We start from the raw sequence: 10830 nt of genomic DNA, 5'->3' as shown, positions 1-10830 counted from the left end.
TAGGGCACTACTACTTTTTCTTTTTTCTTTTAATTTCAAATAGGTCTGCATGTTTGGGAAATGAAACAAAGTGCACATTCACACAGTGAAATTGAAACTCACCTTTTTTTTTTGACGTCTAAGGTCACTTGGTGGTGTCCTGCCGGCCAAGCATTTAACTAAAATCAGGGAGTTGGAACAGAAACTTGATTATTAAACACACACACACACTAGTGAGAATCCTCATGTCTGTGTTGGGTGTCTTGCACCAGTTTTCGTACACCCCTCCCCCCCCTGGGACGTTCGTTTTTGTGGGTGTTGGCGGCGGTGGGTGAGCATTTTAGAAGTTAAAACTCTTTGTGAAGAATTTGCTGTTAAAATGAGACGAAGAAAAAAAAAAAAAGAAGAAAAAAAAGATTATTTTATACATGGCCTGCTGATTTTTTGGTACAGTGTTTTCTAGCTAAATTATTTTGTCATGCACATATAAACATTTATTATGCACTACTTTTTCTAAATATTTTTTCTTTTTCCAACAGTCATTTTAGGCACATTTTTCACAAATGGGGAAAACTCCTTTTTGCAATACCTCAATTTTTTCACATTGTGAAAGGTAGCTTTTGTACTTTTGTTACTGAGAGATCCGCATATATGGGGAAAAAAAAGTTCATTTTAAGAGTAAGACGTTAAAAAAAAAAAAAATTTGAGCGATTTCAATATATATGATATTATTTTCAGTTATGCTTTTTATACATTTCAGTGCTGAGGAATCTTTACAACGACGGGTGCACACACTTGTGTTGTTGACGCGACGTCACATCTGCGGAGGAGAGACCAAAGTGTATCGCTGTCTTGGTCTTAGCTTTTTTTCGTTTCCGTACACACGATGTTTTCCAGTCGATAACAGCATGGCGAGAGTTAAAAAAAACAATTTGGACAATTTATGTTAATGTCTTAAAAATGAGGCGATACTATATAGTTGGAAACGGTAAAACTTCTGTCTTGGTTTCCTCTCCATAGGTGGGAGTATAACTTATTATACGGAGAATGCAAAATTTCAAGTCGCGTGGGGTTAGCGCTCGCGCCGAAAAAAAACCTCCCTCGTTTCACCGCGAGGGGGCGGATGGATGTTTTGGTGTTTAGATATTTTAATATTTGAAAGGAAAAAAAAAAAAGTATATAAATATATATATATATATTCTTGAACTTGCCAACTAGCACCTATCGTAATCTGTAGCATGCATGACGAGAAGTAAAGTAAATAAAAAAAACAGTACATGAATTAGCTATTAAAAAAATTAATTGTTGTGTGGTGTGCACCAAATGTTTCTCAACTATTAAGTTGTTAAGGACAACCCCCCCCCCCGACCCATTCTCAACACCCCCAAACCCCGCCCTCCGACCCAACCCCCACTCCCTTCCACGTGTGATGATCTCTTCGCTTCCCCATTCGCAGACCTCTGCAGGATGCACATGACCAAGAGAGACGAGATGAGAATCTGATTTTTACAAATTGATTTCAGGAGTGCATGACTTTGAGCATCCTTAAAAACAACACTGTTTTAATTAAAAAAGACTTGAGAACTCGATCTCCCCCCCCCGCGCGCGCGCTGTTCTGTCGAGGCGATCTTATGTAGACCGATCTGAAGGAAGGGGACGGAGGGCGGGGCGGAGCTTAAAGACTTGAATGTGGTAAATGTTGCAAGTTAACTTCAAGTTTGTTATGTGCAATACTTCTTTTGAACCTTTTTCCAGATAAAGACTCTTTGCAATGTAATTCTTTAATGCCATTTTTAATTGCAGACATTTAATTAAAAGGAAGATGTTAATATGTTTTTCACAGTCATTTTCTACTGTTATTGTAATCCTTTTCATGCTGGTGTTTGTAAAAAAGAAAAGAAATCAAAACTATTTGTACTAATATAAATAATTGAAGTTATTTTTAAAACATAAAAAAAAAGGTTTTGTGCTCATTTGCTTATTTTTTTTTCTCCTGTTTTATTTTTGAGCTACTGTGATTGATTGCATTGTAATTATTAGGTCAACAATGTATTTAGCTGTTTATTGGTATATTTTTAATTGGAATGTATAATTGATTTTTATAATTTTGATCAGATTTTTGTTATATTTTTGAGGTGAAGCTTTTAATATGTTAAAGTGTCTAGTTTTTACTAATTGCTATATTGTGCTCCACAATATATGGTTCACATTTTCTGAAGGAAAATAAATATTTAAATATTTGTCTGTTAATGTTACTTAATGGCAAGATTTCAATAGTTTTTAACTGTGTATGGGAAGGTTGTTGTATTTATTAATAGCATTTTTTTACTTAAGATATCACCTTAATTTTTATTGTCATTTCACTTTATAAGTTCCTATTTTTGTATTTTTTTCTTTCTAATTAAGTTATGTAATACAGATATGTCCATATTTCTAGGAGTTGGTCTGTAGAAGTGCTAGTGAAACGGAAAAAGAAAAATCTAATGTTATTTAATTGTTTGCAGCCAACTATTTATAACAGTATGCATAATTTTTAAATATTTGTAATGTGAAATGTTGAATGAAATAAATCTTAACTGTGATGAAGACATGTGCCTGCTCTGCTTATTTATTTACATTTTTATACATTTATATACATTTATATACATCGTACTGTGGAAGAGTCTTTTTGTATAATCTCAGAATTTTGACTTTTTTGTGTCATCTCAGAATTCAGATTTTTTTTGGTTAATCTCAGAAATCTGACTTTTTTTATTTGATCTCAGAATTCTGACTTTTTCTAATCTCGGAATCCTGACTTTAATCTCAGAATGCTGTCTTTTTCTTTAATCTCAGAATTCTGACTTTAATCTCAGAATGCTGTCTTTTTCTTTAATCTCAGAATTCTGACTTTAATCTCAGAATGCAGATTTTTTCTTTAATCTCAGAATTCTGACTTTAATCTCAGAATTCATGCCTGTGACCTTATATACGTAGAACTGTGTGAGGTTTCATCACATGTTCGCGGCTGTTCGTAACATCTTTAACTTAAATAAAAAAAGACGGCAAAATCGAGTAGGGGACAAAGGAAGGGGAAAGGGAAAGGACAAAGGGAAGGAAGTAGGTTGATAGGAAAAAAAAAAAGACAAACTCACATACACACAACACAGTGCAGACCTTGATCACTTATTCATTCAGACCTGAGGAGAGAGCCGAGAGGATCAGGTTGCCTAATGACTAAAACACACACACACACACTTACCCACAGGCAGTGAATCCCAGTGGTCCAGGCTCGCCAGCTCAATTGAATTACTGTTATCGTACACCCAGGACTCAGACTGGGACCCTGTCTGCCCACGAACCAACCACACCCTCTCTGTTCTCGCTGCAGTGGAGGTCACACTCGCACAGGATCAAATACCAGCGCTGCATCCACTCCACTCTACACACACACACACACTCTCCATCCACATTAGTGCAGCAGTGTCCCACACAGGCACTGTCCCATTATAGCCATCATTTAGAGTCGGTATTGATTACCCTCCAGCTCTCTGTTTTAGGCAAGTGTGCACACACAAGAGACATGTCCACATTCTGTCTTTATAAAGACACGCACACACACACATATTCCCATAACGTTAGATCTCAGTCCATTGATTTCTACAGGGAATGGAAATCACCGCTCTCCTTTATCTGCTCACGTCTTTTCGTCTTCATCATTCTGACGTATACTGTGGCCTCCGTCCATTCATTGTTCAAACTAAATGGACAGAAGACAAATGGACGATTGACGGCGATGACAATCAATGACGGAATGCACTAGTTGTTGGATAACGCTTGCTGCTGATGATGTGACATTTCCATAATTTCAATCTCTCTGCCACAGATTACAAAGTCCTGGCAGAGGAACAACTGTGCCATGTCGGCGATTGCTGGTGGCCTGTTTCCAGATTGGGGTAAGAAGACGAAGAAGAAGAAGAAGAAGAGAGAAAGAGAGAATCAGAGCTGATGTTGCTGCCATGGTAACCAGCGTCACCTTGGTGAGGAACAGAACTGAACCGCTCTGGGGAAAGACCCAGTGTGCGCGCGCACCCACACACACACACAAACTCATCAAAGAATTACACATGCGTTCATGTTTAATCAATACAGCCCTATTTTTGGAAGCCGAGTCTCAGTTTGCCTGGAATTCATCCGCCAGTGGGTTTCAGTGCTTTGTGATTGACATCCCACCGGCCATTGATGTTTAATTAATATATGACTGAGCCGGGGCCGATGTCTTATAGATGCCCCCTCTCTCTCTCTTCCATCACATGCATCATACAAATACCTTCCCTTCATCAGCCACTGCTGCAGTTTTGCTTCACTCTCTGACTCGCAGGCACCTGGATTAAAGCCGTGTTCCGGACAGCGTGCACTGCAGGGCGTGCCCTTGAAAGCCCTCTATACTGTAAGTGTGCCACACAATAAGCATCCTTGCATTCTGCATATGCATCGTAGCTCCCCATCCCCGACGTTCCACCCACTGTGTAATTTGAATCCGTTCCGTGCACACGTGTTAAAAATATTCCCCTTATTCTGTAATGTTTCATTGCACTCAAGTCATTCTATAGGCGTATAATTAGATGTTTGGTTGTGTCGGCCGTATCTCACAGATCCCATCCCTCATTCATGATAGCATCTTTAACTCTTTGAAGCCTTAAAAGGTCCCTTAAAAGTCCCTTTAACCCTAAAAGGACCAGAAAATGTCCTGTCACGCCCAGTTTTCCAGAATCTGGCAGTTATTTACAATGTACTGTATGTTGAAAGTAGTGTTTTAACAATTTTAAACAGTCGTTGTACATGAACACCACATGCTGCGCGTTAAATGTGAACAGTATAACATTTATTTAAAACAACATTTGTTTGTTCTTTGTCAATAGTAATGCAAAGACACGCCCGGTGTTAAAGGGTTAAATGTCTTGTTGAGGTGGACAAACGATGCCTAATGGATTTTTATTAAGAATAAGCAAATGTTTGTTCTCTTGTGTGTTTACAATCTTAGAGCGACTCAGGGTTATATTCCTCTGTGGGTTGTATGAGTGTGTAGCGACGCACGTGACAAATTTAACTCCTCAGTTCATGTTTGCCATTTGGCCTTTTACTTATATTACTAACGAAGCAGCTTTCCTCTCAGTTAATTCATCTTGTAGGAGCTAAATCTACCATTCATCGCCCGTGTGACCGTCAGTCACCGAGCACATCGCCATCAAAAAGAGAGGCAAAATTACAGCTGATTGTCCACCAACAAAACAACACATTTTGCACCTATGAATTCATGTATATTTGTGATTTGTAACCCCACCCTAACTTGCTTAAATACCAGTAAAAAAACCGATATATTTTGACTTTTAGTGAAGTTTTACGCAATTCATTGGTCGTTAATTGAGTAAAACGATTGTTTTTATCGACACACGATATAATATACGTAAAAATACGACGTAATTAGAATTAGAATAGTATTAGAAGAGGTAAAAATAAAATTGCAATTTGGCCTTTTAAACCTCTGACTCTTGACAACCGTGTGACGTCTCCATTCACTCGTGTTGCACTCAATCGTCTGTTTACAATATTTACAGAATTGACATCATGTGCTATTGAAGGAAAGACCTGACACCAGCAGTTGAGACACTTAACTCTTCAGGAAATGCTCACTGATGTCATGAATCAAGTGTATGTTCTCATTTCCTGTTTTGAAAAAACGATTCAAGTGATCCACTCGATTGACCGAGCACTTGTTGTTTCATGTGTTTTCTTCAGGTGTGTGTACACAGCTCCACCTTTGTGACGTTTTTTTTTTCCTCATTTCACGCAAACACAAGCAGCGTGCGTGGTTTAATAAAGGGGAGGCACCTCCTCCTCCTCCTCCTCCTCGCCAGTGTTAATCCGACTCCTGACAGCATCTCTGTCGCCTTGTTAATATGTCGCTCCTACTTACACAGACGGACACATCTATCATCTTAAAACGTGATAACAAAAGGTCAGCATCTGTTCGCCGTGTGCTCTGGGAAAGTGTGACAGTTATAGGAGTCTTCGACGACAACAATGATGATATCATAGGACGTATGAAGCCCTACATACAAGCTCGCTTCCTATGATTTAGAATAATCTCTTTTTTTGAGACGCAACGTTTCAGCAGCCACTGAATATTCTGTATGTAACGTGAGACGACAGCCGGACGTTCTGCTAATGCACAGATGATATCTATCTATAGTTTACTCCTTCTTTGACCGTCTGCACATCATCAGCTGTTTCCTCCCGCCCTCCAGTCTCCTTTAATCTCTGCTTCATTCCCTCACTTGCTGCAATTCTTCTCCCGCCCCCCCTTTTTTTGGAAATGTGTGCAGAATGATGTTTACCCTGCAATTTGCAAAAAAAAAAAGACTGGGAAGTGACGCTAAACAAGATGGAGCAGATAACAAAGAAACTGTTCAGGAATATAAGGAGAGGAGGTGAAGCTGGAGGATGGGAGAGGAGAGGAGAGGAGAGGAGAGGAGAGGAGAGGTAGGGGGAGGTCAACAGAAGGAGAGGCAGATGCTCGTGCCTCAGATGCCTCGGTGCCAATGATTATCCTGATGAGATTCACCGAGTGCGCCGTAAAAAAAAATCCTATGTTGTGATTCCCATGTCACACAGGGGGAGAGAATAGAGAGAGAATGGATGATCCATTAGTTTTAATACAGTGTATTTATATTATATTCTATATTAACATATGTGGGTTCAGATTTCCGATGCATGGTGTTTCACCTTCATCCGTCTCGAGGAGGATGTGAGGATGTGAGGCTGCCAGGCTGCCCTCTCATCTTTTAAAGATGCATGAGGCGGCAGCAGCTACAGAAGAGAGTCAAGGAGAGGCTGTGCAGAGGAGAAACAGAGGACTGTGTTTGGACTTTCACTGCGTAAAGCTCCTTATAAAGTCCCAACCTCTCTGCTGAGGGAAAAAAGGCTGCAAGGGTGGGACAATGAAATAGTGCGTAATCAGGTTTGCTCTGACACTTGTGTCCTTCCTCCGAGATTAGATTTAGCTGCCATGCTCGTGTTAGCGATCTCTCTCTCTCTCTCTCTCTCTCTCTTTCTATGATACAATGCTCTCGCTGTTATGTACACCCTGAAGTCACAGCACAATCGGGTTTTCACAATCTATTTGGAAACATGGCAGACCTTCGTATACTCGCGCGTCAGGGCCCTGTAGTACCACACTTAGCCAGCGGGGGGGTGTTACAATTCTGGACGCAGGGGAACGGGACGCATTCCTGCCGAAGTGAGTGTGTCTCGCAAAAGAACCCACAGGAGACGGAAAAAATTTGATCTTTGATGGCGACGAGACCGTTTATTCACACGTACACCATGTTACATATACTTATATGGGTGTGTTCATGTTCATGTGTTCATGTTCATGTGTTCATGTTCATGTGTTCATGTTCTGCCAACAGACCGTTGAAATGTTACACACTGGACCTTTAAAGACAACACAGGTTGTGTTGTTTGTGTTGCAGTCCACCTTTATTGATGATATTCACACAAACACATTAAACCCATGCTTATTGACACATTTAGGTCGGGAATAAATACAAACTATAGTGGAGTCAGTTTGACAACTGTGTATTGTGTATTTTTGATGAATCCTGTTGTCTTCTCATATTTTATAAAAGAACAACGTTCCATAACTGCTCTCAAAACTGATCTTTCAAATACAATAGTCAAGGAAAAGAAGTGAAGTTTCATTCTCCATCCCTCTCTCCTCCTCCTCCTCCTCCTCCTCCTCTCTGTTGTGAGTGAGTATCAGAAATAAACCAAGAGACTGAGTGAACAAAGGATTTTTATTTTTTTTACCCTCTAGTGGTGAGCCTGGGGAAAGGCCTGTCAAATTAGTTAAAGAAAATATATGAATGGCCAATTAAATGTGTTCAGTTGTGCATGGAGTTAGTGACCCAGTTGGAAATGAGTTTCCCCCGAATTCTAAATTTCATATTTTATTCACCAGCGCGAGTCGCTCTCACTCTCACACACACACACACACTCACAGTTGATGAGTGGTAATACTTATGTGAAAATGCTGTGCATGTGTGTCAAAGTCTTATTATTGTTATTTATTTTTTTTTGGGTGGGGGGACAATCACTCACACTGATGTCACTTTTGCAACATAAAAGCTCAGCAGAATCAAACAGGGAGAGCGAATCTGACGCAGCAGAGAGAGAGATCTAGAAATGTCCTACACAATAAAAGTCATAAAAAAAAAAAAACTTTTTTATCATGATTTGTTTGGAAACTTTTAAACACAGTTTTGTGTACTCATAAATGATCCATCAGAACAGTTTGAACTACTGCTGATAGATTTTACACATTTTAAGTGCAATATACATATATAATATCCCATGTTCAATCTCTCAGTTTTTACTGGAAATATCAAGCACATAGACATACTGTATATATTCAGGAAACTGTCTATAATGTACATTCTTTTTTTTAACTTTTCTGTAGCCTTATTGTAGTGTACGTGCTTGGAAATGCATGTTTATTATTTATAATCTTTATCTTTGCTGTCTTTGCTGTTGTGACAATGCCAGCATCTTATCTTATCTTATCTTATCTTAGATAAATTGTGAAAACGGATCAATAGTTAAACAATAAGGGCGGTATTGAATTGAATTGAATTGAATGACTTTATTCCTATAAAGTATAGGAATAAGGTATAACTGGAAATGCAATAGAAAGAGACATCTGTTATAGTATAAAACAGTGAATTACGAAACATGACAATTGTGAGTATTGCTGTGTGCATGTTGTGCAAACTGTGCAAACTCAAGTAGACGTGCAAAAGAAACTTCATGTGCAAAGTGGCAAGAGATAGGTGATACTTTACGTGTCCATTATTATAACTCCTATCTGAGGAAAGAGTTCTTGACTCATCTAAAGCACGTGTTGCTAAATGATCAATATTAATTGTTGTGTAGTAGCATCAGGCACACACACAATGTGCACAATAGGCAACACACATTACTGATGGATACCAAAAAAAAGACTGGGATGATGAATTGTGAGGGGAAATGTTCTCTATTCCCAGCAATAATTAACATAAATTGATTCACCAGTGTCATCCATGACAGTGCATAGATGTTTTCTTTTCACACATCAAGCCCACCAACACTGTCACACTCTCACACACGCACATGCACACAGTGACATATGTTTAAAAAACAACAAGCTCAATACTTCACAGTTTTTCTTGTCCACATTCCAAAACAAAGGCTGTCACAATGTATTTACCAAACTGTTTCCCTGAGGAGAGGGACAAAAACATACTGGATTGAGTTGTGGGTCGGTGTGTTCTGATGCCATCACTGTTTCATTATTGTCCTTAAATAAAAAAAAAGAAATCAAAATAAACAGAGACATCTTTAAGCGAGTATGTGGTTGTGAAAGCAAACAAACGGGAGGAAAGCGAGAGAGAGAGAGAGAAACACAGATGCTTTATGGGGAGGAAAAGACAAAGAGGAGGGAGCCCGGGGGAGGGAAGAGGTGATATTTAAAACGAAGACGACACTTGGGATAGTTTCCATCGCGCCGCAGCAGCCTCTGTTGAGGGTGTGAGTGACTTCATATTTCACAAGACAACATTTTCTCACATGTGAGACACAGACACTTTGTGCACACACAGGCGCTCATGAGACTGCCGGCTTAATTAGGTTCAGGAGAAACAGATCTGAGGCCTTTTTCTTTTGAAGGTGAACGAAGCGAAATGGAGTTCAGTGTTAGTTTTGCAATGATCAGGGGATCTCTGCTCTTTCTGTGTGTGTGTGTGTGTGTGTGTGTGTGTGCACAAAGCAAAAACAATTCTAAATTCATAGAATTCTTCATAAACCACTCTGTAACTATTTGCTTATTTACTGCTCGGATACATAAAATATGACTGGCAGATCTGCTCTTTTCATTCCCCCTCTCATTTCCCAGATTCAATCTCAATTCCAACAAAAATGGTGACGTCAAGAAAGACGCCACAGTGTCCACAGGGATCTGATTCTATCGTTATTATATTTACCCCTTTACATCCGTCCTATGACAACGCATCAAAATGGCTGGATGTATTATATGGTCAAAAGGATGTATCTATTAATTTTAACGTATAATGATATCTTAGACCAGGGGTCTCAAACTGGCGGCCCAGGGGCCACATGTGGCCCTCCAATCGACTTCATGTGGCCCTCCAATCGACTTCATGTGGCCCTCCAAACAATACCATGTTGTAATGAGTCATTTCTATATGTTTTTATTTTGAAATTAATAGATTCATTTTTATCATAAATATGTTTTTTTTATTGTTGCATATTAAAACAAGCACTTATATTTTGAAATTATCCAATCCAGTCCAACTTTATTTGTAAAGCACAAAACAAACACAGTGGACCAAAGTGCTGTACAGAATAATGGATAAAAGACAGAAAATCCCACAGGAGGCAAGAGTACATATAAAAAAAGGAATTAATACAGCATATTGATATGTAATTTTGAGCTCATAACGTCCACCAGTTTGCTTTTCCCAAAAAAGTTGGGCTTTTTTTTTAACTTGACTGGGCACCGACTGACCAGACGAGACAGTCAGTGGCCCACAGGTCATTTGAGTTTGAGACCCCTGTCTTAGACCATACTAATGGTGGTAACAACCTAGTCTTATCTGTAGCTACTTAATGGGAACTGACAGTGCTTTGATTTTCATTCTAATAATAAAATAATAGTATGCATAATGGCATAAAAGTATTAATACAAATTGCCATTGGTTTGTCAGTGGGTGACATGACATTGAGGAATATATATAACTCACATGACTAGCTACA

The sequence above is a fragment of the Solea senegalensis genome, linkage group LG13 (assembly GCF_019176455.1).
Source record: "Solea senegalensis isolate Sse05_10M linkage group LG13, IFAPA_SoseM_1, whole genome shotgun sequence".
In the NCBI taxonomy this organism is placed as follows: Eukaryota; Metazoa; Chordata; class Actinopteri; order Pleuronectiformes; family Soleidae; genus Solea; species Solea senegalensis.
The sequence above is the reverse complement of the archived record's forward strand: the minus strand, read 5'-3'. Positions refer to the sequence as shown.